Below are 9996 nucleotides of genomic sequence, written 5' to 3' on the forward strand. Positions count from 1 at the left end.
GCCAAGGAGAGGGGGGAGTCCTCCTCCTAGTGGGAGTAGGACTCCCCTTTCCTAGTCCGACTAGGAAGGAGGACGGGGAAAGGAAGGAGAGGGAGAGAGGGAGGAAAGAGGGGGAGCCACCCCCCTCCTTGTCCAATTCGGACTCCCAAGGGGGGGGGCAGCCCTAGGCCCTCTCCTCTTTCTCCCACAAGGCCCATGTTGGCCCATTATATCCCCCGGGGGTTCCGATAACCCCCCGACACTCTGATAAATATCCGGTGACCCCCGGAACTCATCCGGTGTCCGAATATAGTCGTCCAATGTATCAATCTTTATGTCTCGACCATTCCGAGACTCCTCGTCATGTCCGTGATAACATCCGGGACTCCGAACTATCTTCGGTACATCAAAACACATAAACTCATAATACCAATCGTCACCGAACGTTAAGTGTGCGGACCCTACGGGTTCGAGAACTATGTAGACATGACCGAGACTCATCTTCGGTCAATAACCAATAGCGGAACCTGGATGCTCATATTGGTTCCTACATATTCTACGAATATCTTTATCGGTCAAACCGCATAACAACATACGTTGTTCCCTTTGTCATCAGTATGTTACTTGCCCGAGATTCGATCGTCGGTATCTCAATACCTAGTTCAACCTCATTACTGACAAGTCTCTTTACTCGTTCCGTAATGCATCATCCCGCAACTAACTCATTAGTCACATTGCTTGCAAGGCTTATAGTGATGAGCATTACCAAGAGGGCCCAGAGATACCTCTCCGATACACGGAGTGAAAAATCCTAATCTTGATCTATGCCAACCCAACAAACACCTTCGGAGACACCTGTAGAGCATCTTTATAATCACCCAATTAAGTTGTGACATTTGATAGCACACAAGTTGTTCCTCCGGTATTCGGGAGTTGCATAATCTCATAGTCAGAGGAACATGTATAAGTCATGAAGAAAGCAATAGCAATAAAACTAAACGATCATTATGCTAAGCTAACGGAATGGGTCAAGTCAGTCACATCATTCTCTAATGATGTGATCCCGTTAATCAAATGACAACTCATGTCTATGGTTAGGAAACATAACCATCTTCGATTCAACGAGCTAGTCAAGTAGAGGCATACTAGTGACACTCTGTTTGTCTATGTATTCACACATGTACTAAGTTTCCGGTTAATACAATTCTAGCATGAATAATAAACATTTATCATGATATAAGGAAATATAAATAACAACTTTATTATTGCCTCTAGGGCATATTTCCTTCACGAAGATCTTTATCGGTCAAACCGCATAACAACATACGTTGTTCCCTTTGTCATCGGTATGTTACTTGCCGAGATTCGATCGTCGGTATCATCGTACCTAGTTCAATCTCGTTACCGGCAAGTCCCTTTACTCGTTCTGTAATGCATAATCCCGTAACTAACTCATTAGTCACATTGCTTGCAAGGCTTATAGTGATGAGCATTACCGAGAGGGCCCAGAGATACCTCTCCAATACACGGAGTGACAAATCCTAATCTTGATCTATGCCAACCCAACAAACAACTTCGGAGACACCTGTAGAGCATCTTTATAATCACCCAGTTACGTTGTGATGTTTGATAGCACACAAGGTATTCCTCCGATATTCGGGAGTTGCATAATCTCATAGTCAGAGGAACATGTATAAGTCATGAAGAAAGCAATAGCAATAAAACTAAAGGACCGTTATGCTAAGCTAATGGAGGGCTTGTCCATCACATCATTCTCTAATGATGTGATCCCGTTCATCAAATGACAACACATGTCTATGGCTAGGAAACTTAACCATCTTTGATTAACGAGCTAGTCAAGTAGAGGCTTACTAGGGACACTCTGTTTGTCTATGTATTCACACATGTACTAAGTTTCCGGTTAATACAATTCTAGCATGAATAATAAACATTTATCATGATATAAGGAAATATAAATAATAACTTTATTATTGCCTCTAGGGCATATTTCCTTCACCACCACCACCATTGGACCCTCCGACTGATCCCAAGTTGGCCACACCACCAAACGCTGCACCCTAAACCACACGCAGGCACAAAAGCCGTCGTTTGGGTCTCTAAGATGACGCCTCCAAGGAGGTAGTGCCGACAAGGACACAAGACCGTCATCCGATCCGACAAGCCGGATCTTAGGTTTTCACCCGGAGACCACAAAACAAAGTACTGCAGGTGCTGGAGTTCCACAACGACACCTCCAACGAGGAAAACGATATCCACAGACACCATTGCCGCCGACATCGACATAGTCGATGCAAGGTTCTCTCCCGGAGTTTGAGCACATCCCTACAACAAGACAGCTACTGACCACCAGCACCATTGGGCCCCTCCGAGACGAAGAAGCACGACGAACCGTCACAACCAACAGCACCCCGCGGAGACCGCAGACGGCCAAACATCAGCACTAGGCATTGGATCCACCAATGGCCGTCCGAACGCAGGGCCACCGAACGCAGCGCGAGCCGCCGAACCTAACCGAGCACCATGCCAGCGAGGAGCAGAGGAGCGCTGCCCGAGGCCAGGAACCACCATGGTCCCAGGCTGCAGCCAAACATCAGGAGCGCCAACACGCCCCACGCGCGCCACCGTGCACTTGCCGGAGACCAGATCCGAAGCTCCGCAGCACCAACCAAAGGCGGGGGAGATCCAAAACCGGCTGCAGCAGTGCCACCTCGCACCACCAGCAACACCCACCGCCACCAGCGTCCACCACTCCCGCCTCCACCACCCAGCGACACCACCTCCCCAAGCCGGACCACCACGGGCCAGATCCGCCCGGATCCAGCCAGGCCAGCGAAGCACCACCTATGCACCTCAAGCTCCACCAGCGCGAGCACGGGCAGGACGCACGCTGCGAGGGACCCAGATCCGACCCCCTGCCGGCACAGAGAGGCCCTCGCCGCGAGCTATACCCCCCGACGCCAGTTGCCACCCCGTCTGGGCCAGCTTGCCGCCCCTGGTCCGCGAGGAAGCCAACACCGAGAGAGCCCCGCCACCACCATTAACATGTGGCAACTTTATTCATTAACATGTGGCAACTTACGCAAAATAGGTTTGGCATGTTTTTCCGTTCTTCTTCATTTTTGAAGTTAGAAACACATCTCCTCATGCCAATACAGATCACCTCAAGACACCCTCCCACATGGCAAATTTCCCCCAGCATGTCGGTCAACCTGTACCCAATTGATTTGTCATGGCAATTAGTACACACATTTTCTTCACCAGCAACTGTTGCAAATAATAAAAGGCAAGTAATGCAAATAATGCATGTCAATTTTTTTTATTAGCACGTTCGCTCAACTAACAAAACAAACTTTATGTGATGGCAAATAAATCGATTAATGCATGGGGGAAAATATCTAGTGCTACCAAGACTTAGGTGCTACCGTGATACGGGCTTCTGGGCCGTCGGATTCTTAGATTGGAAGGCTCTTACTAACTATGTAACATTTGCAAAAAAGCCTTCGAGGAGTCCGAAAATTGCGCATAGATCCAGCAAATCCAACAGCTAGCAGATGCCGTCCGATCTAAGAATCCGACGGCCCAGATTCCCGTATCACGGTATCATTTAAGTCTCGGTAGCACCAAATACTCCCCCTATTGCATGGCAACTTTTTTCCCTTAATTATCACCACAACCCTTACATGTTGAATATACGCCTAATACATATACGGATAATTTTTCTTCTCTTGAGAGGGACTCAACTTGGTCACGGCTCACACTCGCGCGCCTTCATGCGCTCACGCTCCTCGCGCTGGGCAAGGTACTCGCGCGCACGACGTGAGACGTTGGGTTGATCCTGTCGACGTGTACGGTCGTACGTGCCATGGATGCCTGTGAGCGAACGAACGCGCCATATTCACGTCTATAAAGAAACCAAAGAATCCATACAGGATGCAAAGCATGCTCGGAAAATGAAAGCGCAAGAACTAAAAATAAACGCAGTTAGCAACAACTTATTATAGTTGCAGGCCGTCAACTAAGACATCGGAGAGACAACAGAAACACAAATACAACAACGACTGGTTTGGCGAGCATGGCAGCTCAAGCGGGGTGACCGTGCTGGGCATATAGAGCTTCGGGTTCCACAAGCCCAAGCACCTCGGTGGCGTCGCAGGTGCAGAGTATTGTGCGTCCGACGTTCCTGATCGGAGCCATGAGAGGTTGATGTAGAGCAAATGTCGAACGGAGCGCATGGATGTTGGGTGAAGTGGATGATGAAGACCGTGGCAATGGTACCGAGGCCCCAAGGCTGCCCACACACATCTAACCAGTGTCCGTAGACAAACACCGAGACTAAAAAAAAAGACAAACAACGGGTTGTCTAAAAAAAACTAGACAGACATCGGTAAAAATATGAGTTACCTTATTATGCATAAGACGTGAAATCCTATTTAGCGCCGGTTGCCTTCCCTAGATTTAGTCGGCTGGCCCATCTACGCAAACATGTTTCTATGAAACTCTCAAACAGTTTTGGGAAGCTTCCGGTCTCGGTTTTTTTGATACTAGTTTTTTGGCCTGGTTTTCTTCTTTCTCTTTTCATTTTTCTCTTTTGTTTTTCTTTCAAATGCAGAAAAAAAATCAAAATCGTGAATTTTCAAATTCATAAAAAAAATTCGAATTTGTGAATTTATTTAAATTTTACGTATTTTATAAAGTTGTGAATTTCTAAAATTTAATGAACATTCCTCAAATTCTTGAACTTCTTTCAAATATATGAACATTTACAAATTCTGAATTTTTGAAAATCCATGAATTCCCTTCAAATTCATGAACTTTTTAAAAAGTCAGAAACATTTTTAAAATTCATGAACTTATTCCAAATTTGTGAACTTTTCAAACTAACGAACTTTCTTCAAATTTATGAACATTTTTTAAATTTACATTTTTATAGAAAAAGTATATATTTCAAATTTAATGAACATTCTGTTCTGGGTTTTTTCGATACTATTTTTAGCCCACTTTTTCTTCTTTCATTGTTTCATTTCTTCTTTTGTTTTTCTTTCAAATGCATGATTTTTTTATCAAATCCACAAACTATTTGACATTTGCGAACTATTTTCAATTTTTGTGTTTTTTTAAATCATGCACTTCTTCCATATTCTTGAATTTACAAAATTTAATGAACATTTCTCAAGTACTTGAACTTTTTCATATTTATTCCCTTTTCCAAATTCTTGAACTTCTTTCAAATTCATGAACTATTGTAAAATGCAAAACTTTTTAAATATTTATGAAGTTATTCCAATTTTTTGAAATTTTGTCAAAATCAAGATTTTTTCAAATTTACGATCATTTTTAAAACCCGAATAAAAACGTATTTTGAGAAATTCAAAAAAAATTAAAATTTTGTTTTTGTAGAAAATTGGGTGCCTCTTTTATTGCAGAATGAACACCAACAGTTTTTTTAACGGTGAGCTAGCGAGCGAGGTGGCCGACAAGCGGGGCGAGCGGAGCCGAGTGATGAGCCTAGCGGGCCAGTCCAAGTGTTGTCATGCACAAGCGCCGGTTGCTGAACAAGCGCCTAAGGAGGTCGCGGCAAATCTTATGCGGCGCCCGTTATAAGCAATTGCGCAAACAGGCGCACACCACCTCTCACTCCATCGATGCAGCATGGGCCGGCCCATTAGAAGGCGTATCAGGGAGTTCCATTGCTGGTTTTGTGAAGCTTCCGAGTTGTTTGTTTCATTTTTTCCATTTGTTTTTCTTTCTGGACCTGTTTTGCCTGGTTTTTTTCTTTCTTTTTTTCGTTCTTATTTTCTATTTTGTTTTTTATTTTCTCTTTTTTCTTTTTTCAATGAGCTTTTTGAAATCGATGATTTTTTTTCATTTTTGTGAACTTTTTTTTCAAGTTTTATGAAGATTTTTCACTTTTTTGAACGCTTTTCAAAATTGATGAAAATTTTCAGATTTGTCAATGTTTTAAAAATCGATGAACTTTTTTCAAAATTTGGTGATTTTTTTGCAAAACTGATAAACTTTTTTTCAAAACAATGAAACTTTTTTTCAAAATTGATGAACTTTCCTTAAAAAATTGAACTTCTTCCAAAATGGATGATTTTTTTTCAAATTGCAGAAGTTTTTCTATTTTTTTGAGAAGTCAGTGGTTAATAGGTCAAACGTTATGTTCTCAAGGGTCTGCCCTTCCCACGAACTAATGAGCCAGCGAAGAAAGCGAGTGAACCTGAGGGATTGAGCGAGCGTTGTGCTGAATGGGCTGGCCTAGTTGATCATGTGCATGGGCACCAAGAAGCTCAACGACACCTAAGGTGCCTAAGAGCATCTCCACTCGCCCCTCCCCAACAGCCCCCCAGGACACCTTTTTTAGCGCCGGCGGCGAAAAATCGCCCCAGCCGCGCCTCCAACTCCCCGTTTATCGCCGGTTTGGACCGAAAGAACAACCGGCGAACCCGAGCCGAACCCACCCCCACCCTGGGGGACCTAGGGGCGCCAGCCGAAGTGAAAAGGCACGCGGGCCCGCTCTGTCGGCGCAGACATGCCTATTCCCGCCGTTTCCCCCCTTTCTCTCCATTTCCTCATTGCTTCCCCCTTCTGCCTCGCCGCTCCCGCCATTCTCCCACCATCCGACTGCCATGCCATCGAAGAAGTATTTGGCCCCTCGCCCCACTGCCGCTGCCGATCCCACCTAGCCGAAAAAGAGGATGCCAAGGGCGCCGATGGCAAGACCACAAGGTGTGTCCAACGCCGAGTGGAGGGCGGAGGTCCAGCGCTGGGAGGCTGTCACCACCGACCGGCGGAACAGGCTCATCGCCGAGATGGCCAGGGACGCGGCGGCGGTCGGAGCTGGCACATGCGTCTCAGGCGAGGATGATGAATCCGTCCGGCCATTGCCCACAAGCAACATGGGGGAGCCAAGCGAGCGTCACGTCGCCACTAACTTCTCGCCGTCGCCGCCACCCTAGGGTTACGCACCCTTGCCTCGCTACTTCGACGGCGACACACATGGCGGTTTTAACCCAAACATTACCTTCCCGCATGGCGCGCCGCCGCGTGCCTCCCCTTCAGGCCTGAACTCCGAGCAGCGCACTCCCTCCCTGGCGTTCACAGCCGTCCTCCACACCCAGTACAGCTACTCGCCGCCGGCGTACTCCGCCTCGCCGACGCCGCCTTTGCGCCAGGGTGCCCTACCCTTCGCACACGCCTCGGCGGCACAGTTCGGCAACCCCGATGAGGGAGTCCTGGACTAAGAGGTCCTCGGGCGTCCGACCCGTTATCCATGGGCCGGACTGATATGCTGTGAAGACATGAAGGCCGAAGACTGTACCCGTGTCCGGATTGGACTCTCCTTGGCGTGGAAGGCAAGCTTGGCGGCCAACTATGAAGATCCCTTCGTATGTAACCGACTCTATGTAACCCTAGATCCCTCCGGTGCCTATATAAACTGGGGGCTGTAGTCTGGGTAGGACATTCATTACCATAGTTATACAGGCTAGGCCTATAGGGTTTAGCCATTACGATCTCGTGGTAGATCAACTCTTGTAACACTCATACTCATCCAGATCAATCAAGCAGGAAGTAGGGTATTACCTCCATAGAGAGGGCCCGAACCTGGGTAAATATCGTGTCCCCCGTCTCCTACAACCATCGACCTTAGACGCACAGTTCGGGACCCCCTACCCGAGATCCGCCGGTTTTGACACCGACATTGGTGCTTTCATTGAGAGTTCCACTGTGCCGTCGACAAAAGGTGATGGCCCCTTCAATCGTCCATAGTGACGCTGTCCAAGGAGAAACCTTCCTCCTGGGACATATTTTCGTATTCGGCGGCTTCGTACCGCGGGCCAACTCGCTTGGCCATCTGGGCAGATCGATAGCTACGCCCCTGGCCATCAGGTCAGATTTGGAAGCTTGAACTACGTCGCGGATATCCGTGGAGACTTGATCTTCAATGGATTCGAGACCGCGGCGGTCGCTCCCCCTCGCTCCGTTGAACATGACTTAAATCTGTCATCGGACCAGATTCAGGAGATGGTTCCTGTAACTGCCACGGTCGTAGGTCCGGAGCAGATTGCACCATCCGAAGCCATAGAGTCCGCGGCGTTGGAGCCGCACACGAACTCGACACCCTGCAATATTTGCGTCAACGGAACTTCGGACTCGCCTCCGGCTATAAGTTTCGGACCATGTACGCCTGTGGACACCGAGCTAGATCGGTTATCGATCTTCGAATTCAGCGCCGCATACGTTTTTCACCACTCACCTTTGGGCAATGTGCTGAACTCTTTAAAGAATTTGTCCTTAGAGAAGGACTCACAGCCGAACTATGTTCGGTTCGAGCTAGAGGCTGATGATGGGGAGTTTCGCTTCCCACCCGCCACCCACTTCACAACCACTGTCGAGGACTTAACCGACATGCCCACTTCTGGCTCCGAATACATTGACAGTATAGACGACGATGCCGATAAGGAGCAAGGCCAAGACCCGCCAGTCATCAGGTGTGGGACGGCCACCCCTTCATATGACGTGTACATGATCGATACACTTCAAAAGCCTCGCGGCAATGACAAGGGAGATCCAGTTAAAACTCCTGGGACACAGTCTAAGTTCCGGCGCCCCAAACGCCGCCCCCAGTCACACCGCAACAATGATGGCACTTGAGAAAATAGTACTCCAGACAGCGCCGAAAGCAATGAAGACCCTGTGGGAGCAATATCCGAACAGGAGGAACAGGAAAACGGGCAAGCCAGCCCCGATAAACAGGCCCCGCCCAGCGACGGTTCGGAGGACGACAACTAGCTTCCGCTCCCCGAAGATGAGGTAAGCCTCGGCGACGAAGACTTCATCGTACCCGAAGAGCCCCTCGAGCAGGAGCGCTTCAAGCGCATGCTGATAGCTACGGCAAGGAGCCTGAAAAAGAAGCAGCAGCAGCTTCAAGCTGACCAAGACCTACTCAACGACACATGGACCGAAGTCCTGGTCGCCGAAGAATACGGCCTTAGTGGCCTAGCCAAAAGCTACCCAAAGCATAGATTGCTATACCAGTCCGATGACGGGGCGTTGGAGCCCATACCATCGTCACACAATGCGGCAGGTCACCGACAACTCCGTTCAGATAAAGAGGCAATTCAAGCCGAACACCAGACCGCCCACCTCGCCGTAAAGGCAAGAACAACGCAGGTCACGATTAGCCAGACGACCTGTAGAGGGACTCGGACAATAGAGCAATATACGCAAGACCGATCTCCGGATCACGAAAGCATGCTCCGACACGCGACGATGGCTACCTATTCGGACATATCAAACCTCGCCATGCCCGAGCCGAAAACCGCAAAGGGACTCCTTCGGAGTCACGTCGCAGTGTGGCCCAACATAGAGGCGCCGCACACCCGCTTTACTTCACTGATGAAGTAATGGATCATGAATTCCCCGAAGGATTCAAACCCGTCAATATTGAATCATACGACGAGACAACCGATCCTGCGGTATGGGTACAAGATTTCATCGTCCACATCCATATGGCCCGTGGGGATGACCTCCACGCCATTAAATACCTCCCACTAAAACTAAAAGGGCCAGCTCAGTACTGGTTAAACAGCCTGCCTGAAAATTCCATAGGCAGCTGGGAGGACTTGGAAGAAGCCTTCCTCGATAACTTTCGAGGAACATATGTCCGGCCACCGGATGCCGATGACCTAAGTCACATTGTCCAACAGCTCGGAGAATCAGCCAGGGAACTCTGGACTCGGTTCTTAGTTAAAAAGAACCAAATCGTCGACTGTCCGGACGCGGAAGCCCTTGCGGCTTTCAGACACAGCGTCCGGGACGAATGGCTTGCACGCCACCTTGGCCAAGATGGACCTAAATCCATGACAGCCCTCACTGCTCTGATGACCCGCTTTTGAGCGGGAGAAGACAGCTGGCTCGCTCGTAGAAGCAATAGCGCCAGCAACCAGGGCACCTCCGAAATCCGAGACGGCAACGGCAAGCCACGAGGGAGCA

The sequence above is a fragment of the Triticum aestivum genome, chromosome 6D, assembly GCF_018294505.1.
Source record: "Triticum aestivum cultivar Chinese Spring chromosome 6D, IWGSC CS RefSeq v2.1, whole genome shotgun sequence".
Classification (NCBI taxonomy): domain Eukaryota; kingdom Viridiplantae; phylum Streptophyta; class Magnoliopsida; order Poales; family Poaceae; genus Triticum; species Triticum aestivum.